At 42.0% G+C, this 25957-nt stretch overlaps 1 protein-coding gene across 3 annotated transcripts in view; it reads right to left on the bottom strand.

The window, feature by feature from the left end:
• slc8a4b (solute carrier family 8 member 4b) overlaps nt 1–17605 on the bottom strand; it is an 85243-nt gene extending 67638 nt beyond the window's left edge. For all 3 annotated transcript variants that reach the window (XM_031851423.1, XM_031851421.1, XM_031851422.1), the window contains exon 1: nt 17437–17605. The gene's annotated coding sequence lies outside the window, so the exon portion shown is untranslated. The remainder of the gene's footprint in view (nt 1–17436) is intronic.
• Nucleotides 17606–25957: the final 8352 nt, after the last annotated feature.

A 25957-nucleotide genomic window follows, 5' to 3' on the forward strand; every position in this document is an offset into this window, starting at 1 on the left:
ACACACACACACACACACACACACACACACACACACACACACACACAAACAGACAGAATGACTTGGCATGTTTCAAATGTTTTCAAAGGTATCTCAGTCGGCTGAGGGGATGACTCATACCTGTCTTCAGACACTGTTCACAACTGGGAGTTTGACTTTGCAATGACCCGTCTGTCTGACTGCGTGCTCTCTGGAAATGGTCGAGTGGGCAAAGAAAAGAACGTACTTAAAAGCTCTTACGATATAGCTTCATGGTGCACCTACTTAATCTTATCCTTCAAGGAATATATACACTTTTTCCCTCTTAGATCAGAAGAATAATACCACTTTAGTGTCTCGTGTATAAATTGTTTTGCAAGAGACAGAGAGCAATTAGTTTAGCTTAGCATAAAGCATCTCCTGCTACACGTCATCATGCTAAGTTAGCCTAATCCACTCTTGGCTCTAGCTACATACTTAACGACACTGGTATCGACTCTCTTATCAAAATCTCAGCAAGAAAGTGAATACGTATATATTTTCCAAAATGTCAAACTATTGGTCGAAATGTGCACACAAACACACAAACACACACACACAAATAAAACATATTTTTTAGATGGTAATAGCTTACACCATACAGAGAGAATTCTATCAATAGTCAAAATGTTGTTAGTAAAGCAAATATAAACTGGAACCATTCAGTGCCTCCTCGTCCTATTTGGCCTCTTGTGCCCGCAGCAGCCCTCGATATCAGCAGCCAGGCGGGTCGGTGGATGACAGGTTGCTTCAAAAGGACCAGGAGGCTTAGCTACCTGAAAAGCAGCGCTCAATTTCTAATAACAAAGACGTGTGTTTTCTACTGTACCACTTCTGTTTGCTTTAAAGGAATAGTGTGTAACATCTGGGGGGATGAATTGGCAGAAATGGAATAAAATATTTATAACGTTGTTTTAATTTGTGTATAATCATCATATCATCATATGTTTTCGTCAGCTCAGAAATCCATTTACGTCTATATGAGGAGCGGGTCCTTCTTCTACAGAGTCGGCCGTGTCTTTCGCATTTTTACGTTATCTGAAGGTATAACGTAAAATCCATATTAAACGGGGCCCAGTGCTAAATTATTAAAGACTGGAGCATTGATAAGCCCCGACATTATTGGTGGTTATTATTAGTACTTTTTAATGTTTTATTGTAATTTAATATCAAGCTGCAGCGCACTTCTCTGCTCTCTCAGTCGGGCAGAGCTCCTCCAACTACACGCACACACACACACACACACACACACACACACACACACACACACACACTGCTGCGGTGTAGACAGTTCAGTGAACCACGTGAAGTGAAGATTATTCGAGTTGACGACAACTACACCCGTTACTGTTATGCAACAAAAAATGTACTGCAAAAAAAAGAGTGAAAAGCCAATATATTATCAATACATTGGTTCAACAAGCAACAAAAGTGAAACCTGCTGATTTTGTCTCAACGTAATAAAAAAGGCCAAACATATCATAAGCAAAGAGGCGCTTGGAGTGCTGTAAATTGGATTTTTACATTTTCTTCCCTTTTTAGAAATAAAATTAACATAAATACTGAAACCCGAAGGGGTAAGTGAGGTTAATGGTCAAACTTTAATAAGACTCTGAGGGGACTCACGAATGTTAATTCTGTGATTGTAACGTACATTAAATCTTCTTTCAAGAGTTTGGACTTCACTCTTTGAGCTCATCACTGCCTCTGGACCAAGAAGTGTTCTTAATAAGACACCAAAATTGCATTAGCTTGGATCTACAGTCTTACTAAAAGGTGATTATGTTTTGAAGCAAACTAACAGACAGGTGGGCGTTTTGTATAAATGGCCAGCTTAATGGTTTGGATGCAAGCAACCCATTCTGCCCGGCTCCCTTTCCATCTGTGAAGACAAAAGAACAGAGTAATTCTTCACATAACGTGTAGCGTCGTGCACATCTCACCTCCCTTTGCTGAGTTGGGCTTCGGCTGGTATCACCCCCTCAGGGTGACAACTGCACATGCATACACAATGAGCCGGAGGGACACACACACACACACACACACACACACACACACACACACCATAAACGAATCATGTTGCGTACGCTCCGATAACATCTGAGTTCCCATCTGCTTGCACTTAAAGACATCTTGAGCTGTTCTCACCTGCTTTACAGTACAGAAACACACATGCACACACACACACACACACACACACACTTGAGCTCTGCATTTGTTCAACCTACATAAACAATCTACAGTATATTACCGAGTAATGTGGATGCCCCCTGGAGCACGCACAAAGATGTAGCACCACTCTGATAACAATGTAACTCTGCCCTTGGGGGACTACGCACCTGCCATAGCTTCCAGCAGACACTCACTCACTCACTCTGAGTCAGCCACACACTCACTCTCTCGTATTCCTACACACAATCACGCACAAAATGACACACAAACACATTTATAATAACTCAAGAATTCAGCAGCACATCCTGCAGCAACAAAATCTAAGCAACAGTGAGTGTGCGGCAGCAGTCATATCCAATACAATACTGAATATAGATGGCTGTATAGTGGAAGAGAATGGAAACATGATCTCCCACTGTGTTTCTGCATGCATGAGAGTCAAAGCAAGAGAGAGAAAGGGAGAGTAGAAAGCAGGTCCAATGCTGTTGCCATGGTAATTAATGAGATACAAAAGTCTTTAACGTTATCATTACGGGTAAGAGAGGAGTGGGTGATTGTATGTGTGTGTGTGTGTGTGTGTGTGTGTGTGTGTGTGTGTGTGTGTGTGTGTGTGAGATAGAGAGAAAACCAGGGCGAGAAAGAGACAAGAGAAATGAGAAATCCTCTGTGAGTTTAGTCCAAGTCCCCCCCGGCAGCGTTTCTATCCTTGGATCGATAATGTTTTCTCGCATCCAACATCCAACTGGGACGGCGTTTGCAATGAGGGTGAAGGAGGTCAATACACACACACACACACACACACACACACACACACACACACACACCATGTACTCAGAAGATTTCTGAGTAAAGCTGAGTGAAATCAACTTTCTGCCTGCCTGTCGTTTAAACTGCTGCTTCTGAACAACGGCTCCAGGCAGCACACCTCTGAGAGCAGAGAGGAGTTCACCAGGGGACAGAGGTAGCAGCGAGGTCGGAGGGAAATGTGTGGGCTTGTCACTGAAAGGTTGCCAGTTTAAATCTAATGACGGGCTTGGTAGATTGTGACTAGAATTATGGTGCCCTCGAGGAAGCAATCTAATGCTCCAGAGGACGGCAGTTTTACTCGCCAGCTCTCGTGTGCAACTGAGAGAAACACGGTCATAACGATGACCCTGGTGAATTTATGTGTCATAATGAAAAATTATAGATTTACTTTCTATTTCACAGGCATCCATTGTTTTCCATCAATTATAGTACAAGCAATAAAAGACTGCTCAAAGAAACTTGATTGAGATCGGGAATCCATTAGGGAATGCTTGATAGCCTTTTTCTTCATTTGTTAGAAGTCGATACACGTGATCGTTAGGCTGTGAGAGAGGGCATTTTTCAGAAATATCCCTTTGTGTTCGATTCAAGGGCTAATCTACTTTTCCGAGTTGAGTGTAAGTCGCTTTTTCATAGTAGACAGCTAAAAAATGTACTTAAACACACCACACAAGCTTCAGAGCACTCACTGTTTGCAACTGTATTTCCATTAATGAAAAGAAAAACATAAAGCTGCCAAAATGTATATTTTAAGAGATTATGGCAAGCAAGTTTTACCCACAATTTGATTTCCATACCGCACTAAACTGAACTGTAGATAATGGCTCCCCATAAGCTATCAATCTAAAACCTTAAAGCTGCACTTCTTAATATATAAATATAAGCAATGGGTCAAACCACTAAATGTAGCCTAATTTGAAAGGTGTTGCTCACAGTGACAAACTCACAAAGAATTGTCACCCACTGCTCCATGGAGCACTTTAGCCTCTTTCAGCTCATTGTTTTGGTTTTATTGTTTCTGGCTTTACTGTTTTAGTTCACGCTCACAATCATCGCTGCAGTTTAAAGCTGCAGCAAAGTTAACATTTAGCTGGTGAACATAGTGGAGCGTTAGCCGCTAAAGAGCAAGATATTAGGTTGTTGAGACCAAAACAGAGCTCAAAGAAGAGTGTCTTTACGTTAACCAGGTACCCAGAAACATGACTACAATGTTGCTCCGTGTCTGCTGGATGTGTAGAATAACTGTTCGCCACAACTTAAGAAAGCGATGTCAGATGTTTTGTTTAAAGCTTGTTTCTTGCCACCAGTGGCTAAAAAGGTAGATTAATGTAGCTTTAATGAGCTAAAAGGAAAAACATTGTAATTTGAAGCAAACAAAAATACATTCCACGTTATGAATTACTACAACTCTAGCATTGATTTTTTTTAATACTAAATTGATTTCATAATATTTAAATTTAAGAGCAATTTGTGCTTAAATGAAGAATAGTGTGAACATTTAAAAAAATAAAGACTTAAATTGTTTAAACAGAATAAAGATTTAAGATTAAAAAGTAATGAGATGTAATTGATGATTGACCCACCATTCACATTGGTAAAGTGCCTGTCCATCGCAATTTCTCCCATCCCTAAAACATACGTGTGTGTGTGTGTGTGCGCGTGCGCATTCCAAGGTTCAATTAGGGATTTCTTGCCTCCACAAATGAGTCAAATTAAGGCTGGTCAATCGATCCGCAGATCCAGCGGTCGATGTGACCTAACTGAGGCAGGCATGAAAGAGCTTTTGAAGCATTCAACACTCACCTGACATCCTAACCAGCAGATCTGAGAACAACGAGCACTCATTACGGACGCAATCTCACACTCAACTGCACACACACCCTCCAATGTTCTCTCACACACAGAAAACCACATGCGGGTTTGTCTTAATGTTCCTACTTTCTCTCTCAATCATATTTTATGTGCATGTTAGTTATGTGTACTCGTATCATATGTGTGCCAATTGAGGGTGTGGATGTGAAATTAACACACGCCATTTACTAGCGTCTTTGAAGTCAATAATTGGACACATGCTCATTGTGAGCGTGTGAAGATGCATGCATGTGATGCCCGCTTGTGTGTGCGCCCGCATATGTGTGTGTATTAGAGCTTGATATCTAGTTTGATCCGTCTAAAAGCATGTTTGAAGCCGCGATTGAGGTCCAAGCAAGCAACAGATTGACATGCTGGTACTGGCAGAGGAGGGGAGCAGAGCAGAGGGAGGATGTTAGGAGAGATGAAGGAAAGGAAAGGAAAGGAAAGGAAAGGAGCAGACGATAAGAGGAAAGAGTAATAGGAAAACAATACAGAGGAGGAAATGAGAAAAGTGTCAGTGGGCCCTTTAGGCTGTAAAGGCCAGAGAGGTTTGTTGGAGCATGTATGAATGTTTTATTCTACCTCTGGATTAGGCATATATTAGATAATGAGCTAAATGAACACGGCCCTGGGGCTGGGGGTTAATAACTGTTCTAGCTTTATGAAGACATGATCAGAGAGAGAGGGGGGAAATAAGTGAATGGACCCAGCCAGTGGAAAAGGACTATCAATGATCATCCCAGAGCAGTTTCTAACTATAAAGCAAGGAATGCCTGTCTGTCTGTCTGTCTGTCTGTATTTTTGTGGCTATGTTCTTTGCATATCTTGAGAAACATTCATCCGGTCTACTTCACACATGGCAGACGTATTGTTGGGGTCTCAAGGATATGCAGGGTCGCAGTTGGTGCAATTTGGACATGCGACACATTCAATATTAACAATCTTTGAATAAACAATAAATAAGCGATATCGCACTGTAAAGCAGCGTTTCGTTTAAAGCTTGTTTAAACGTCAAACCAAGATAAAATAGGGGATATAGACATGCATACACTCAGTTATAAAAAGAGGTGTTTGAACCATTGAACATTGAGTAGCATTGGGGTCCTACATGGACACAATATGTCTGCCAAAGTTGGATTAGTTTTGGTTATTTCACACGAGGAATTTCTGTTTGTGTTTTTTTCACTGGTTTGAATGATGTCGCATACTTTCGTACATCATCGTACCTTACATAATAAATGATAACTTTGGATGTTTTATCGAAACTTAAACTTTTTAATTGTTGCTGAATTAGTTGACTACCTAATATCCTTATTAAGTTTTGTATTAAGTTGTGTTCAACTGCAGTTGCTTGGCATCCCGAAAAGCTAGCAACTGTTTGAAGATTTATAATTTCACATATTATAGGTGAATAATTACTTAGGTTTTGACACTATATGCATGTCTCCAAGCTTTAGGCTAGACTGTCACATGGCAGTTCAAAGGCAAAATGCTGGTTAGGTGGTATTGTAATATTTTAATGAAATGTCTGCTCTTTAGCAACCTATCCAATCTTTAATATAAAATCCTTCACAATCCGGCTGAGCGTTGGTGTTGCCACCTGACCCCAGTCTTTAGTAGATCTATTATATTTAACTATATCCAGCATCAGTTGCTACTGTATGTCACTTTTCACCAGTCATTCCATGACATAATGGCGGGATTCTCAATTCTGATTGGCTGGTGGGAGTCCATCAACTTTATGCAATGTAATGCATACTAGCAGAAGGCGTTTAATCACTCGTCCTAATAAACGCTCTGTTTATTTAATCATGAATGTCACGTGATGTTGTGTGCGCTGTCCATGCATGCCTATGGTAATATATTAAATGTAAAGTAGTGTCCAGGTGTGTTGTGATTCTTAATGAGCTAAAACCACAATGGAAACTGTACAATAGCCCACATGCAGCTGTGGACTTCATGCTGCGATAGTGTAAGCCTGCCTTTAACTGGCGCTGGCAGTGTGACAGATCACGAACTGTGGCTTTAGATAAGGCCCGTAATGTAATGTATGTAATCTCATAATGCACATTATACGTACGGCATTACGCAACACACAATCAGCATAATCTTCCCCCGGCTCTCTATGGATAGGCAGTCATGGATACGTTTTGTTGACACTCACGAACACACGCGCACTCTGCTCTCCCCCGAGTGCAAGTCATATTGCAGATGTTCATATCCAGTATCTGCCAGCCTCCGTTTGTTTGTTTTTGCTTCTGTATGTGTGTGTGTACTGTATGATGTTGAGAGGTACTGGCAGCACGGTGCTCAGACTTCCGTCCATTGCAAATGTCACACACGGCGGGGATAGCAGAAAGCCTGAGGGAGCTAGCTAGCTAAATTACGCACACCCACACACACACGGTTATCATGCAGAAATAAATGAATGTTAGAATGAACATTTAAACTCAAAATACTCACAACAACACACCATGCTTCCATGCAGGCTGTCCTATACTGTTTCTTCACTTCTATGGATTTCTTTATGCTACAGTGACTTGGTGACAAGTCACACACACACACACACACAGTGTGCAGGCTGTTCATTAAAGTGTTATTTTTCTGCTGCTGGGCCCCAATGACATGCACTCACATGGAGTTCACAACTAAAAGTCGTCACACTGTTTGAACACACATGTGACTTTCCATCAGAGACACCTATACATAGAATAACTATCTGTCTCTCTAACACATGTAGTGAACCTCAGCCTTTTGAGTGTTTGCGCTATACGCTCACCCTGGTCGTCCTTACACCTCCAACCAACGCTTCTCTCCGTTTTTATGTCACGGTCGCTTGCAGTAGCTGAGGCGTTTACTCTGAGTGACTTGCAGTTGTAAGTACCAAACATAAAAGAAATCCAGATCTGAGCGGACCAGCTATCACTTTATGAATAAAGCTTCACAAACAGAGGATTAAGTCAAGCCGACTTGTTTGTGAATCAGTGTGTCTGCAACGTCTTGGGAGAACTGCAGTGTTAAGAAAAAAGGAAAGGAGGAAGAGGGATAAGGACTACGGATGACACAAGAACCAATACTTTGGAAAATTCTGACGTGACGTTTTTTCTACTATTACTACTTGTTTTTGTTTTTTACCGTGCTATCAAATTGGGTACCAGGAATCGTGGAATTTCTCTGGTATTGGTACCAATCACAAAGATGTCGGTATCGTGACATCCCTAATATGGACAAAATGCTACGGGTATACAAGGGGAAGGATGTGCTCAATGAATCTCCTCCAGCCATAATTCATAAGGAGTTGGCACTCGTCAGCTCTATTCCCACTCCACTTCTTTAATTTCAAAAGTAAATACCCCTGTAGTGATGAGAAATCTCTGCTTATTCGAATGAATGCCAAAAAGAGGTGTGTCACCTTATGTGTGTGTGTGTGTGTGTGTGTGTGTGTGTGTGTGTGTGTGTGTGTGTGCCTATGGGCCTGTGAGCTTGCCAAGAAACAGTACAGTTTGATAACAAGTGTGTTTCATTTGTTTGTGTTCAGGAAACGGGAGCAACGGAGCAGTGGTAAAACTAATGAAGTTAAATGGAACGGAGTCTTTCATTTGCACAAAGCTTTCCCGTATGATAAAAAAAAAAAAAATGCAACAGGAGCAGTGCATATTTTCAAAAAAGGGCATTATTATTATTATTTTCAAGTCATGAGGATACCCGTTCACTTTTGAGATCGGTCGCACTGAAGACTGAGGAGCTTGGAGAGAGGACACAGAACTTCCACAAACAATGAAAACTTGGACTAAGAAAACAAGTATAAAGCTGTATTTGCACAGCAGTGATGTGCGAGTGTTTGAAAACAATGCTGTGCAGTGTGTGTGAAAGAGAGAACTAGGGAAGCCGAGACATGCAATAGCATGACAACAGAGTGGATTATGGTTATTTAGGAGCGCCTGACGTCCACTCCTGCGTCATTATATTTTTTATTGTTTAGCCATTCATGTCTCTGTGGCTTCTAATCCTCATCCCTTCTTAAAACCAATCAGGAAACCACCCGACACGACAATCCTTCCTCCACACACACAAAATCATACACACAAACAGACTCAGCACCTGCTCCAATGGAGCCGACACTTGCAAGATTTCACAATCACACATGCATGCACTAATGAACACACACACACACACACACACACACACATTGCATGCAGAAACACCCCGCAGCCATGCATGCAAAGTGGCTGGACAGCTTGTGTGTGTGTGTGTGGACTCTTATCAGATTATATAAACTAGGTTTGGGTTTATGCTGCTGTGACAGATTACTGGGAAAGGGGAGGATAGAAACAGTCAGGACAGAAAAAACTAGAATACAACAGCTAAGTAAATTAGGAAATATAATGCAAAAGTATGGGTAAGATCTCTCACAATTGAAATGATGTTGAGCTGGGCAGGAAGAGACAGTGCAAGAAGCAAAACAGAGATGGGGATTTGGGGATGTGAGAGGACAGAACAAGATAGAGACTGAGAGAGAAGGACAGATAGGAGTGGACCTGATGGGGGGGAAAAGACGATGTGGGAGTGGGAGCGACTGTATAGGAGGGGAACAAAAGAGCAAAGACGAAAGAGGTGGAAGGAAGGGAAAGTGACAACGAAACAGGGAAATACAAAAATATAGAACTATTCTTGCTCCAGTGTCACAATAAATCACAGACCAATGCTGGGGCTGTTTTCCCCCAGATAAACCGGGATTTCTAGCCATGTATGAAGTTTGATTTTAAAGCTGCAATAATCAATATTTTACATCAACAATGGGTCAAATGACAATGTATAATATGAAAGAACTTGCTCGTAATTATAACGCCACAGAGAAATATCACCAACTCTGCAGTTACCCTCAGCTCTACTGAGCTTTTTTTTAGCAACTTTCAGCTCATTGTTTTGGTTTTGAGGCCAGCAATGTTAATGCTTTACTCCCACCGCTCACTGTACGCTACTTGATCAGCGCCAAACAGCAGACAAAACGTTTGCGAGAAGCTGGTGAACACCTTGGAGCATTTAGCAGCAAAAGAGCCAGATATTTCCCTCATGAATAGGTGGAGACTTAAGGTGGCCAAAAGCACTACTTCAAATGAATGCTAATATTGTTCTGTGTGTGCTGGATGTGTAAATGGGTAATTATTTGCCAACCGGCAAGCCAATTCAACATATAATGTTGTGTTTACAGCTTGTTCCGCTGCCTAAGTGGCCAACAAAACAGAATCATCTGATCATCCTTTTTATCTCCTCTGACCAGTGTAAGCATTTGCAAGTTGTTGCATGAGGTTAATACTGCCTGCAGTGAGGCAGAAAACAAAATACACAACATAGGGCCGTTTCAGCTTGTTTTGGTGGTTTGAGGGAACAGGAGCATTGTTGATGGATGTTTAGTTGTAAGGTTATGGCTGTGCATGTACTTGATGCTCCACCCGTTTAATGCTGCGCTGCACTCTAATGTGCCGATGGAAACAAATTGGAGGAAAGTGCTGCTTCTGAAAAGTTGAAAAGTATCAACTGACCAACTATCGCGGTTGGCGGCAATGTGGATTGGATCGGTGTCTTTGTTTTAGTAGGCAACAGACACAAACGCGCGTAGCAGTAGTGTGTAAGTTGTGGCGCTAAATTATGAACAGGGCATTATATGTCCAACTAAAATCTGGATCTGTAGGGTACAGTACAGATATACATAATGTTAAAAATACAGGAAAATCCAACCCTTATTATGATTGTAAACTGCCCTGAAAATGTTGATTTTAATGCCAGTATACACTGCCATAGAGAGAGAGAGAGAGAGAGAGAGAGAGAGAGAGAGAGAGAGAGAGAATCAAACTAGAGGGAGGACAGAGAGTGAAACAGACATGGAGACAGACATGGAGAAAGAGAGATGGAGTAAATTAAAGAGTAAAAGCTGTACAAACAGGGTGGAGGAGGAAATAGGAGGAAAAATAACAGGGCAGAGAAGGGAGGAAAAGAAGTAGGAGTGGTGGCAACCTGAGGGAAGAAACTAATGTATGCATCAGAAACAAATGCTTCATCTGTTCGACAAGCAGCCACCAGGGATGTCACAAGAACCAACACTTCAAAACGTAGCAGTACTCACTTTTGCCAGTGGGCAGCACAGTCCTGCTGGACTAAATAACAGAGCTGAAAGGTAAAGTTAACTGAGGTTGTATTGAGTTACGTTATGATGCACTCAGTAAAAAAAGAGCAGGGCGCAAAGGTAAATTATACCAATATCGTGATGCATCGAGAATCGTGGAATTTCACTGATAATTCTATCGACTACTAAATTTCTGCTACTGCGACATCCCTAGTAGCTCCTCCACAGAGGCTCACACGCTCCTCAATTTAGCGTCAATGCTTCAGCATCCTCCTGAGGAGAGGAACACACAATGTTTTCTGCAAACTGTTCACTTCGCACAGCGCCTATTCAAGCCTGTCCATTCAGAAAAGCACGAAAGGTCAATGCGTTCTTCATCAGTGCCCATTTTCACAGTTGATTGGATAAGTCTGTGATTGTCCGTTTCACACCATGCATCCCATTCATGAATTGAAAAGAGCAGATTGTGCTGAACATGGCCTCCGACGGCGACCGAGAAAAAGGACAAAAGCTATCTTTTTTTTTTTTTCTTCCTCCATCTTTCAGAAATCAAAGCCCCCTTAGCCACTTTTCTCCACAGCATCAAGCAATCCGGGGAATATAATTTAAATGTAATATAAGGCGATAACAACAGACAACAACACAGACAGCTACAGACACAGTTAATATCTCCCGCACACACTGTCGCCAGTTTAAGGTGTGTGTGTGTGTGTGTGTGTGTGTGTGTGTGTCATAGGCTGAGGTTATTCATGAAAACAATGGCTGCCCTCCACCGTGGAGCCTTCTATTCTCAGCAGCAGCAGGGCGAGCCTCTCTGCATATCAATGCCGAGCTCATCTTTAAACATCATCTGGTGGGGTGACAAGAGACGGCGGGGCCGTCAAGTGCATTTGTGTCTGTTTGAAAATGTACGTCTGTCAGTTTCAGGTTGCTCCGCGTTGACTTCTGTGCTGATGTGGAGCTGATGTTTAGAGCGTGTCTGTCTTTGTGTGTGGATTGTAATGTAGACCCAGGGACTCAAGGACACTGAAACGACCGGGTGCAGTAGCAGCCATGTGGGATTATTGCTAATCTTTAAAGATGAACGAGGTGACCTGGTCAAGAGGTCCTGACAATTGGTCATTAATGCCCGATTCTGCAGAAAAATCCTCAGCCAGTCACGCAAAACTGGAGATTAACATGTTACATCTTAACAGGTTAACTGTTCCATTACCATTGAAGCATTGGCTAAAATGTGTTTATCAGTTTGAACACTTAAGATTACTGCTTGAATATTTTCATGCAAAAAAGGCATTAAGATTGAGACGAGTGTATTCTTTAAACCGAGACTACGCAGCTTTTGAATCCGTATAATTTAAAAGTCTAATATACAAGTTGTAAAACATCATTGCTCAACTCATTACTTTGAGGGATTTGCTGCTACAGCCTTAATTGATCTGGTACAACCAATAGCTTTAGGGAGCTAATGTAAGCAAACTTTAGATATATATTGCTGAATCAATTTTATTTGCTGACTGAAGGACTCTTCTTAATGCTAGGTTTCAGCCTACACTATTATCATGTAGTTGAAGCGACAGCAGCTGTTGTTCAGAAAAAGTTACACAGGCTTAGGCTCAGGAAAGAAATCCACATTCAGTACACACCCCCTGGAAGTGTGCTCCTTTTCATTTTCTATAGGACACGAGCAGTTCGCTTTTTTCTTTTGGTGCACTTACCTTTTCTCCACCTACATCATGTACTACAGTTAGTGATGATCTACATTTGCCACTTGCCGGGCATAAGTAAAATACATAATAAATGCCTCTGCACTAAAGATAGTAAAGTGGATTTCTCCTTTAGCGCCACTCTCTCTGCAACCACAGTCAGCCCTGCCCTCTCATTCATAAACATATATACATGAGATCTGGAGCGTTACGATCTAATCTAATGAATCCAAAAAGGTGATAGGAACAAATAGGCTTTATGTCTGGAGGAAATAACTTCACCCTCTGTTGAATACAAATGCACTTTTCAAGAGGCTTTTAGTATGAGCTTGAACGTGTGGCAAATGGAGCGAGTTAAAATACAATGCATTTACTACTTCTAGGTGGTGGGAAAAAAAATACAGAGAGGAGAGTAATACTGCAAGATCCCACAGTCCTCTCTGGTTTGGTCAATATGAGGAGTAAGCAGAAATGGTGCACGCAGCAGTCAGTGCTTCAAGCTAAAAACGACTCATTTCATCATTTGCAACTTTACCTCTCAAGGACTAAAGACACGAGTGTGAGGGCCAAATCAGTCCGCCGTGCAAGTGGGATCACCGTTGGTACATCAGGAACTGCCACCCAGCTTGGAAATGACACCATCTGGCAATAAACCTGTCAAATGAATGGCTAAAGTGATGCTTTGGGAGAGATTGGAAACTGAGTGGAATGAATGATGTGAGAGGCCCGGCGATTCTGTTTGGCCCCATGAGAGAAATCAGGGTGATATTGGATTGGCACTACTCAACTTTATTGTTTTTTGTGTGTGTTTTTTTTAACTCAGAAGGTGCTACATTCAGGATAAATGTGAAGCCCATATTGTTCCTGCCCTCTGAGTAAGTGATTATTGATTGTTTTCACATTGTGTTAAACACATTTGAACTCTTCTCTTATATCAAGTGTTATAAAATAATATAAAATATCAGATGTTAGGTCATGTTATATACAGTATGTAACAAATGTCTGCACGGACTGTACTGTTTGCGGTTTCACAGACTAGTTCCAGAGGATCAGCACAACCTTAGCTTTCATTCACAGTATAGACTCTAGTCCAGCAAGTGTTGAGGTGCCAATATGTGACGTGGCGTTTGGGCAGAGCAGGCAGCATATTGGGCACTTTCCATGAATGTCAAACACTGAATAAAACGAAACGGGATCGGCCAACGACTTTGTGCCACAGCCAGAGAAGAGACGAACACTGCGATATATCACTGTCCCCACATTCATTTGTTACAGCCACTTAATTAATCAACCTGTAGGCCTCGAGGGGGTAACTCCCGGTTAGGCTGCAGTAAGATTAAAATGCCTCTCGAAATCATTCCGTACCAGAGTGGCAGTCCAAACACATGACGGAGATGGAGTGGGCTTTTTAAAATTTAGATCCAGGCCACTATTCGAACACAAGGAAAAACTAAATTAAAATGAAGTTGGTGAGTCAGTTAGGTAGAAAGCTTGAGATAAGAACTGAAAGTTTAATGATCCCTTTGGGGGAAACGCATGGGGAAAAACCGGCTGTATCGCATTGCAAGCATCAAGCGCCAAAGTATTTAGTACTAAATGAATAAAAAGTTATTATGATATAAGTTATAACAATGATACATTGTATATATAAACAAACCAATATTTCAGAAAACTCTTTATAAATGATTGAATCTCAACTCAATTAGTTTTAGTTCATTATAAAAGAAAATCCAAAAATGCTCTTTTTGTTTTTATTTCACAACAATCATTTTTCTCCCGATCAAACTTTTATATCATCATTTCATAATGACATATGAGAATGGATTTCATCACCCTCTCACTTTCCAGCCAATCAGGTGATATTTATTTCAAATGTCTTTTTAAATGTATTTAATATTGAACACTTTGGGGCGCCATGCTGGCAACGGACAATATCTGATAAATGTGAAAACACTTTTGGAAATCAATCAGGGCATCGCCATCAGGAGCTGTTTCAGGCCTGGAGGCCATACGGGGGCCATTCAAAATAATTGGTTACTGTTTAAATATTTGTAGGTTGATCTGTTTCATTCAATAAAAAACGATCATATAAATGATAGCATATGTTATTTCTCCTCTGGTCACCTTTATAGAGGCTTCCTGGCTACATGACTCGTTCTTCTTCCTCTTTTTTATTTCTTCTTTTTCTACTTCCCAGTCATTGTCAACATCATCTTCCTCCTGACACCATTCAGAACACAAGGCATCTATCCTAACCCCCCACTGACAGCACTAACAGCTTAACACACACACACACAAACACACACACACACAGGAGCGAAGAGGATTATGACCACGGGGACTTTCCTGTCCCCTCCCAGCCAGACACGCTAAAGTACCGGGATCCCAGGGGTCAGTGTTGGTACAACTCAAGTAACCGGAGAGCGGTGCCAGCGATACGCATAACCAGATTAACATGGAGAAGAATAGAAGCCAAGATGTGGGTTACCACCTTCTCCAGCGGGCAAGTCAGTGTGTTGTTCAAGTCATTAATGGATTAGTTGAGGACACAGTCACAGGAAAGGAAGCGACAGACATAAAGCGAGTAAGTCCGGGATATTTTTGGCACCAGCACAAACACACAGACATAGCAGGTATACGGAGGCAGCACGCATTATTCACAAACGCAAAGCACTAACACCTAGTTGTAAACTATAAATGTGACATCCTGACCAAATCAATGTTGACGTTTCTAGGATTAGGCCTCTGACAAAATAATGAATAAATGCATGTGGTTTTATGTCTAAACACCTGGTTTCTCTGGACTTGCAGTCATTTACAGACACAGCTCACCCAGGATAAACAACTGCATGGATGGAACAAAATCAACATGGGTGGCAGGAAAGCCCAACACATACTGCTGCTCTGTCTAAGTTAGTTGAGAACACTTTTGTTTTTTTTATAAGTTTAAACTCTGGTGGTAATGGAAATGTACTCAGAGTCTCAAAGACAGCTTCATCTGGTCTCGAGAAGTTGTTTCTGTGTCATGGCCTAGAAACCAAGACTTAACTCAAGAAGCTGACCTTTTATTTTTCCTTTAATCATTAAATCATGCAACCTTGCTGCCAGGACACATCGAAATACATTTTTTGACCTTTTGCTTGCTGAAAACATCTTTGCACGTCTGCATTGTCCAAAATGTTCTATCACCCACCACCTTGCAGATATTGCAGTCAGTAAAAGCCCACCGGGTAGTAGCAGACACTAGACGGCATCAAAGCTGCTTAACACAAAGACATATTGTTGCTGATGGACGCTGAAAAACGGTTTGAGATATGCAAATGAATCTATAGCCTACACTTCTTTAGACAGCTTGGGTGTTTTGAATTATTGAGAGGGCGACATATCTTTACGTTAATTATTTATCCTTGATGGAAAAAGTCCTCATCACCATCATCATGCTGCCATAAGACGCCACCATCATCATCATCAAATATGCCACCATTTTCATCATCATGCTGCCCTTGATTAAGCCATAATCATCATCATCAAAGCTCCCATCACAACCATTTCAATTATCATCACCAGCATCATCGCTCTGCTCCTCCTCATCATCATCATCATTGACGTCGTCATCATCATGATCATCAAAACTCCCCTCACAGACATTTTTATCATCTTCACCAGCATCAGCATCTCTCTGTTCCTCCTCCTCATCATCACCACCACCACCAGCATACCACCAATATCAATCAATCAGTACAACTTCATTTGTAAAGCACTCTGCCCACAGGTTCAGAGTGCTTTACAGATGGCTGACACTACTAATGTAGACAGATTTAGAGTAATACTAAATGACGAAAATGTGGTAATAATAAAAACCATTAAAATATCAGCCAATAACACTACCATCATCACCACCAGTCTACACTCATCATCATCATTATGACCAGCACGAATATATTTCTTAAACAAGTATTTAAACATAATGATCCCTACCTCTAGTTTTAAACTGTATGAAATAAAGAAAAACTGCTATTGTGCATTTCAATTTAGTCAATTTAATCAATTTCATCATCATCGTTAATCCCGCCCCACCGTCATTTCCTTCATGAGCATCAACTTCTCATAATTACATGTCGCTATTTGGCTGCAATTTCCCCCTCTAGTGCCTATCTATTCCTCTCGTGCACCCTGACCCAGCGCAGTCCCTCCAGACCCGGATGCGTTCACTATCCCTGACCTTAATCTCATCCACCCTCCCCGGCCACTGGCATCACAGCCTGCGCGGTCCACAACCCCGCTCGGCAGGGTAATGCACCTGCAGCTTTGGGGGAAATGTCACTCGCCGTTCTCCAGCGAGGCTCTCCGATGGAGACTGTGCGCAGGGTAAATGCGTAATTGGAGCGGTACTGAAGGCGTCTCCCGGACAGGTCAAGGCTCTGCGGCGTCGCACGCACCTGAGAGAGACCCCCCCCCCATCACGTCCAGTAGATTCCTCCGCGACCTCTCCCTGACAGCCACTTAATCACCCGCCGCCTCATCTCACCCCGACAGGTTCCGTGCTCCCTGTTAACGCATCCGTGCACCGATCCGCTGCAGTTAACTGGACCGTCAAAGTGAGCGCACATGTGTACACTTCTTACACACTCCGACTGTCTCCGTCTTACGCACGGTTCACACATATCAATAAGAGAGCACAACAATCATAATAAATGCATAATTACATAGATAATAATAATAACAAGAGTAATACACATGTTGTTTGTGTCTTCTCACCGGTTCGGTACTGTGAAAGAAGCCCAGGTCGGGATACGTTCATTCATTCATTCACTCATCCCCGGTATCTGCTCATTGTTCCCTCCGTTCCGTCCCTCATCCAGCAGCTGAATAAGCGGCTACTCTCCTCTGAAGCGGCAGCGACGGAGGGAGCACGCGCATATTTCTCTCTCTCTCTCTCTCTCTCTCTCTCTCTCTCTCTCCCTCCCTCCCTCTCCCTCTCCCTCCCTCCTTTCTCTAAAACTGAAACTGAGGATGAGCTGATGTGAGCAGGAGTAGAGGGAAAAGCCAGAGAGCTATTACTGTGTGTTTGTGCCTGTGCGTAAGTGTGTGTTTGGGGGGGGGGAGGGGTGCAGGACGAATGTGAACCAAAGGAGCATACACTCCCAGAAGCGAGGAGAGAAGAGCCGAACATATGAAAAACTGCAGGGCTGCAACCACAGATCCTTTACATTATCCAGAGGTCGAGCTGCCGACCATGAAATGCAACATGCAGTGTTTGCGTCCGGCCAGGGATCTTTTGTTGCATTTCATTCCTGATCTTTCTTTCCCATCATTTCCTGTCTTCACTTTTTCTTTACCTCCATCTAATAAAGGCAACAAACCAATGCTCGATCATCGAATTTGTCACGTTCTGCCTATCTGTTGCCCTCTTCAGCCACATACTTCCTCACAGAGTGTTGCCAAGGACCCATCCGCCACCCAATCATTATCCCTGACTTACGTCCTTTGCCAGTCACCTGACTGCCACAGCCAGCAACACACCTTTTTCCACTTCCCTCACCTGCTCTGCCTGGCCCTCCCCGCCTACCTCCACACGTGCATCACCCAATCCCCCACCTTTCTGTATATCGACTAATCGTAGTAGTAAAAGTATTTTTTTAAAGTTGGCAAGTAGTTGCTCATCAAAAACCTTCACCAGAAAACAGGTAAAAAATTGTGCGAAGGAGTCAAAATTATAAATATAATGATATGAATTATATCATAGATAGTACATATTACTTGAATTCACCAAAGACCTAAAGGTATGTTGTTTGGATAGGAATTTGTTTACAGATTGGATAAGTGCTGATCAGCATCACCTCTCCACAGAGGAGGTTGCGAAGAAGGATAGCATGCAATGAGATGAGACGGGAGGGGGTGAGGGGGAGAGAGATGGATAAGGGGGGGGAAAGGCAGTGACAACATTTGAAAAGTTGAATAGGAGAGACTAACGAACAGAGGAGGAAAGGAAAGGATGAAGGCCAGAGAGCGGAAATGAGAGAAGGACAGGGAGACTGGAAGGCGAGGAGGCGGGAGAGGGTGGGAGGGATGGGAGCGCCGAGGAGATGGTAATAGTAACGGGAGATGGGGAGGAGGGCCGGAGTCGATGTAAATAATGAGAGCGGGAAGAGGAGTACACATTATCAGTCTTTTTCGACACAGTTGATCAGAGTTCTGTCTCAGCGTGAAGCATGGCCTTTACACCGCGAGCTAATTCACACCCCGAGGGGACATCGCGCACACACTGAACAATTCCAGCTAAACTCTTACTTGGCCGAGAGAACACACACACTCAACCAATCGCGTCCAAATGCATTCCAGCGAAATGCATAAATTCATAGCTGGACAAACAAGCACATTTGAACACAGTAACTGTAAAAGCAGTACAAAATGTACAAAATGCATGAAAGAACAATACACAGAAGCACACGTGCAGACATACTGTGCCAACACATCCACCGAGGCCACACACAGATTTCTATTAAAGCTCCTACCGATATTAAAGCGCAGAATTAATGAATAAAGTAGAGGCAAGTGTTTGAAAATGGGGAAATATTCGTCTTCAGAATAATTGGAAAGGCAAAGATGCATTCCTATTAATAGGAATGCATCTTTGGAAATAGTTTTGTTAAAGATAAAGCTGGGATCATCCTCTATTGTTTTATTATTGTCAAGAAATCCCATGAAAAGACCAGTCAGTCAGTTTGTCTCAACAATTTCAGACTTTCTGTGCCCAAAACGCAGTACGACAGAAGCAGGATGTGTGTGGGATCAACTCGTAATAAACTACAGTGCCCACGGCCATGAAGGGACGTGTCACCCATTACAACAGCATGGCTCCCTAAAGTGCTTTTAGTCGTTTTTTTGACAAGGATTCAGCTCTGTGGCACATATGCTTGTGCACAGAGGGAGGAAGTTAAGATGGATGGATGAGTCAAAGAAAACACTGAACATTAACATGGGAGGCTGTTGTTCAATTCCCCTACAGACATTCAACGTTGGCTTCTTTTAATCACAGCTGCAGTCCTTCCCCTACTATCCAAGTCATTAAATATTGTAACCAGGACGAATGAAATGAAAACACAGTCTTTCCCTGATCCCAACCAAGTTGTTTTTGGGCCTGAACCTAACGAAACTCAACCAAAGTGCTTATATGTGTTGTTATTTACATGTGGGTTTCCTCCCCATATGTCTGTTGAACAAAATGGTAGTGCTTCGAGAGAAGCCTTCGCTCTAATAAAAGGTTGCTCCAGAACTGGTTGTAGATGGAGAAAAGTTCCAGCAACAATTTAATACAGGCTTTAACTGCAAGAGTTTAAATTGCCCTTCTTGCGGGCAGAAGGTGCTACATTCGAGCCCTCCTGTCTGTTTCTGCTGGATAAAATGTTGGTTAATGAACTCATTGTCATTTAAACAAACTAAATGAACATAATCCAAAGACTTTCAAAGTAAAAATGATAGAATAACTATGATTACACTCCAAAATTCTCCATCACATACCATTCCTGACGCCGCTGTGTTTTCTCCTCTCAGCACAGCATCATATCATTACCGATTCAGAGCCTCTTAACCCTCCCCCATCGCATCGTAGCGTGTATCTGCCGGCCTCACTACTACATTGCCAAACAAACTACAACAATATCTTCAGAGAAAGCTACATTTCTACCCAGTTTCTATGGCAATGAGAGCATAAGCAGAGCCTTCTGTCTTACTGCCGTAACATATCTGAAAACGGTGACGAGAACACGGCCCATATTTGAAAGCAGCCGTGTGAACCGTTTCTGCCTGCAGGATAATTGCTGTTTTCCATGAAATATTAAGTTGGCTCTTTAGCTTTAGACTCATGGAAATGGGGGCCCCATCTGTTATATAACAGGATAATTCGAGTTTAGGTTTCATGTAATCTCGTTGTGGTTTATTAGTATGATTAGTCCAAAAATAGGTCAATAAATTGGTTTTGCAATCATTCACACATTCCATTTCAGAAAAGGCTAACTTTCTAGAGACCATATTTCATTTTAATATTAGCCACATTAGCCACATTACCCACTTTGTTGTGCCACGCCAGTAAACTAGCTCCAATTAGAGATGCATTCAGCGTGAACAATGTAACACTGACACTTTTGCCCTTTACGCTCTCTTGCTGCTGATGCTCACAGCTCAGCTTTGCATTTCAAGAGTAAAAACTCTGATCGTAACAGCATGATGGGGTACATTAAATACATACAATAGCCAATTAGCTATTCATTTATTAGGTTTATGAGAAAAAATGTTCTTTTCCAAACTTACGCGAACATGTTATCATGACATCATTATCTCTTGATCAATTCCTTTTTTTCCCTCTGGAAATAATGAGAATTTCCACATGTGCAATACATATTTTACCTCAGATATATCACGTTCTAATTAGCCCCGGTCACACTAATTATGAAGTGAGGCCTATTAGTTGGTGCTAAAATGACAGTGGTCTTCCAAATGTCCATGCAGATATATACACACTCAAAGCCCGAGTGGGAAGATGAAAGGTTAGGAAATAAAAGTAGAAAATTAAGGTTTCCTGTGGTACCAAAGCTGCAGGCTGTGACACCTGTAGAAACACTTCTTAAGAGCCGCAGTTTTCGAGCTTCCTTTGGACCGACTCCCTGGATGAGCGTACATGCTGCTCTCTGTCATGCATTCCACACTCTTTGGCAGACAAATAGTTGGCGCTGCACAAAAGTTCTTCCTCACACTGACTTGGCCCTGTTGCTGCTCCAGTACCTTTTGTAGTCAATATGAGCTGGTTTACACTGGCTACATTCGATGTACCTAACAGTAAGCACCAATTCAACACACATGCTACCCTGTTGTTTTCTGTTGTGGAGAGGATTATTAAGAACATTACAGCGATAACCGAATGTTCCAGTACAGCAGAAAATAACGGCTGTACTGTGCAGCTCCCAAGTGTAAATGTGCTTAAAGAATTTGTTCGATAAGGAGATTGGCACCATATGTATGTCCGTACGCTAAATAGAAGCTAGTGCCAGCAGCCAGTTAGCTTAGCTTAGCATGAAGGCTCTGAAAACCGGAGGATATACCTAGCCTGGCTCTATCCATAGGTAACAAAATCCACCCACAAGCACCTCCAGAGCTCACTAATTGCCACATTATATATTCTTTGTTTAATTCATATTTTTTTTAAAAAGCATAGTGTATAAAGTAAGAGCCGTGGTTATGTGGCTGGATAATTCTTGGCCAGGCGCTAAGCTAACCAGCTACCTTTAGCCTTGTATTTAACAGATAGATAAAAGAGTGGTATAAATCTTCTCATCCAACTCTCGGCAAGAAAGAATATTTCCAAAAATGTCAAATAGTTCTTTTAAAGCCAAGATTTAACTGTTTGACCTTGTTAGATCGTTTTCCATATCACAGCCTGCACCTATTTCACAACAAGTGAATACAAAACATGAACTTCTAGTTTCATACTGCAATCACATTGCTTTCACTTCTTGGAATAATATATTCTCGTGCTTTCCAGAGTGTCATAATATGTAGTGACAAACCTTAAGCGCTCATACCAGCACAGGCTGACATGAGTTTGTAGCAGGGTGCTGCTGAGCCTGTGTGATTAGAGAAACTGCCTTCAGTAAATAAAGGCTAATAGAGGCCAAACTCCTCAAATCCCATTTGAGAATCCTCTCATGAATGTCTGAAGACAGCTCAAATATTGGACATGATTACACAGCAGCCGACTAATCAAGCCATTCTGCTTTATCTCTCAACTTATAAAGCATTGTTGGCTCCTGATTATTCATGAGCCGCCTCAGACTCATTGTGTCAGGCCACTGAAGCAATTGTAAGTCATGCTGAGTATGGTCCATAGGGGAGCTGTGAAACACAACCAAATGACGATGAGGAGGATTGCCAGCAAATGAGCCTTGATAATTTGCTGGCCACGCTACACTGTTTTCCCCTCACACCAGCTAAAATATGCAGGATAATACATTCCATCCGGCTTGTACATACACTCAATGTCATGTCCAAACACATGTAACCGCACACGTGGATTCAGAATTACAGAAACACACACGCTCCCACACCCACTGCTTGATCGCTTTCTGTCCACGCAAGGTCATTACAGCGCTAACGGCCGTACTTGAGCGCCAAAGCATCTATTCGCTGTGGCGTCCTGGTATTAGGCACCTCGTCAATCACAACAAAATTCAATTGCTAAGTGCTTACATGGCTCTGGGGTCGATTGTTTCCTTCACAAACCCTCACAAACTCTGTGTACTGTAGCAACCGTGGCTGTGTCCATCCACTGAGACACACCGTACTATTTTAGCAGATGCATCTACATTCAAACTGGCATGTCCTGATGCTCCGACATGCACAGACACACTCAAAACACACACACAAAATATTCATATGAGACGAGCACCACCTCCATCTGTCTGCTGAGTTATTGATCGGCGTTAAAATGGAGCTGCTGATCAATCAGGAGACTGAAACTAATCAGAAATGCAGAATCCCTGCATGTATCCTGCCTGATCTTATTGTAACTCATGAACATTTAAATGCACCCTGAAGACCAGAGGATGTCTGCGTTACCAAAAGTGGCAAGGGGTTGGAATGCCGACAGCAAAATGAGAAGTATTTTCTTTCGATCAGTCGACGTTCATCGTCACTGCAGCCATAATGAAAATATGTCTTGTCTGAGCGTCTTCTGCCTCTTGTTGCTGTTGTGTAATTCTACCAGAAAATTCACAAAGGAGAAGTTGCTGCAAGTGAAAGAAGTCACAGGGAAGATTTCACTGTGACTGTGAGAACGAGATTGCAACATGCATTTTTGCCACTCCACTCGAAAAAGGCTAAATTCAAACGTATTGTTAGTAATTAGTAATTAGTAATTCTGAGCTTCAAATTGTGAGCTAACCCATGTGATTTTCATTAATACTGAGGCACAACATAAAGATAGTGCCTCTAACTTTGTCTCTGCTCATCCGCAGGCAGACACACAAATATTAAAGGGGACATATCATGCTCATATTTCTATTCTGGGTTTCTACTAGCACATGTTTGCATGCTTTAATGTTCAAAAAACATGTTCTTTTTCTCACACTGTCCGTCTGAATACACCTGTATTCCCCTTCTGTCGGAAATGCACTGTTTTAACGCCGGGTTGTCTTATTTCACAGTTTGTGGTTTATATGCACCCTAGATATCCAATAAAAGCACTGAAAAAGTGAGCTGTTTTCCCCTTTAAATAAAAACATACATACAGGTGTAACATTTCTTATTCACATGCACATATATGCATGCACCTGTGCTCTCTCTCTCTCTCTGTGTCTAACACACACATTCACGCAGTTCAATATAACCTAGGGGTGTTGCAAGGAAAATGGTCCCAAAGTGCAATTCATCACTTCTGTCTCCTCTGCTTCTTCTCCCCTCAAGCAATACTAACCTTTCCCGATGATTCATAGGACTACACACAAGCGAGCTCACATACACTAACACACACACAAATACAAACAAGCGTATAGATACACACATTTTGCATTTTTATATACTGTATACCTCTTGTATTAAAGTCGCAACTTGGGGCTTTACGATTTAGTAAAACTGAGATGTATCTCTCTTTGCAGACATTTTGACTTGATAGAAACGTCCAACAGCCTGCAGCATGGACTGGACCCACAAGGATAGAGTTGAGTAATATAATGGGCTTTAAAGAGCAAAAAAATACTTTGGGTTATTGGCAAATGTATTCCAATTCCTTTCCTTGTAATGATGGCCATCTATCACTGCCTTTATTTCATTATTTGTATGCAGATTTGTATTGTTATGCTAATGTTACAGTTACTTATCCCATTGCTGTTCTGCTGACTGGGACTTGCTGGAGCCAGCAGTCAATGTAAGTTCTCATTAGGGTTCCCTGGTTTGTTAATGTAATTGTTCTGCTCCCTCAACAGTGTTTTAGAGCACTTTTATAACTCTGCGAAGAGAAGTGCAATCAGGGTAAAGCAGAAGTCGAGTGCAGCGTGAGCCTGAGAGGTGTAATCACTAATGAATGGCACCATTCCGTGTCTCCTAACACCTTGCGTGATATAAAGCTTTTATCTCCAAGAACAAAGTCTGAAAATGTGAAATGACAGTCACCCCAAAAAAGTTATTGTTGATTTTTTTAGTTTGTTCTTGTTTGTGGTCAGGCTCTTAAGATTCTGTTTCCACCTGACTGAGTCCAACAAGCAGCTTGTCTCCATCAAAGCACATCAATTAAACAGGGGCAATGACGCCATCAGCTGGCAAGCCCGACGTGAACTAGTTCAGTCAGCAACCCAGATACACAATGGGGGAGGAAATGATTGTGGGGGGCGGCAGAAGAGGGAGGCAGAATTAAAGATGCGGGAAAGGGAGGCAGAGAGAGACAGAGCACAGGGGACATTTGAGAGAAGGGGGAGATAAACCAGAGAAAGGCAGTAATGGACAAAAAGCGATGGAGGCGCGAGGGCAGAGAAATTGAAGAAGAGACACAATGAATAAAAGGGGGAACTGCTGAGCGTCTGGGTGAAATGAGGAAGATGGGGGAGAGGATTAAGGCAATGAGGAAGACAGACCTACTAATGCAGATACCATGTATTCTCATTCGGGCTGAAAATGCATCTTGTTTTGTACCATGTTGCGCCTCTCCACCCAATTTCCTGCCTCTCATCACTGTCACAGCAAAACAAATAAAATCTTTAAGGAGGATGGATTACCTCTCCTTGTGAAGGATGGAGGGGAAAACAGAGGCTTGGAGCACAGCTACTGGAAGTGTCACCTGACCTAATAATTGCTTTGATACGATGCCTTTGATTAGCAGGTTGACAGGCATCATAACAGCAGACTAAAGATATAATATCAAAATACTGTGCAAAAAATAAAGCAGGCGTTGTTTTGGTTTTCTAACTGCATGTTCATTTTCATTCCTTCCGGCTAAAAAATGCAAAAATTGGCATTTGTAAGTTACGTAACATATATATAGGTAGGGTAGGAATTTGGCTTCATTATTTCGCTGGTGCAGTCAGAGAGACTGAGGGGAAATGACACAAAGTTTAAGGTATTTTTAAAAAAAACTAAAAAATACTGGGCTTTTGAGAAAAACCTGCAGGGATGGAGCCCCAGAAGCCAACCCATGATTTTAGTAAAAAGTAATCAATCTCATGTATTTTGTCTTATACAACAAAATCAGCACCTATAAGATAGTGATAGAAGATTTCAGCGATACAGTAAATTA

The sequence above is a fragment of the Anarrhichthys ocellatus genome, unplaced genomic scaffold (genome assembly GCF_004355925.1).
Source record: "Anarrhichthys ocellatus isolate YVR2014 unplaced genomic scaffold, GSC_Weel_1.0 scaffold11, whole genome shotgun sequence".
NCBI classification, from domain to species: Eukaryota; Metazoa; Chordata; class Actinopteri; order Perciformes; family Anarhichadidae; genus Anarrhichthys; species Anarrhichthys ocellatus.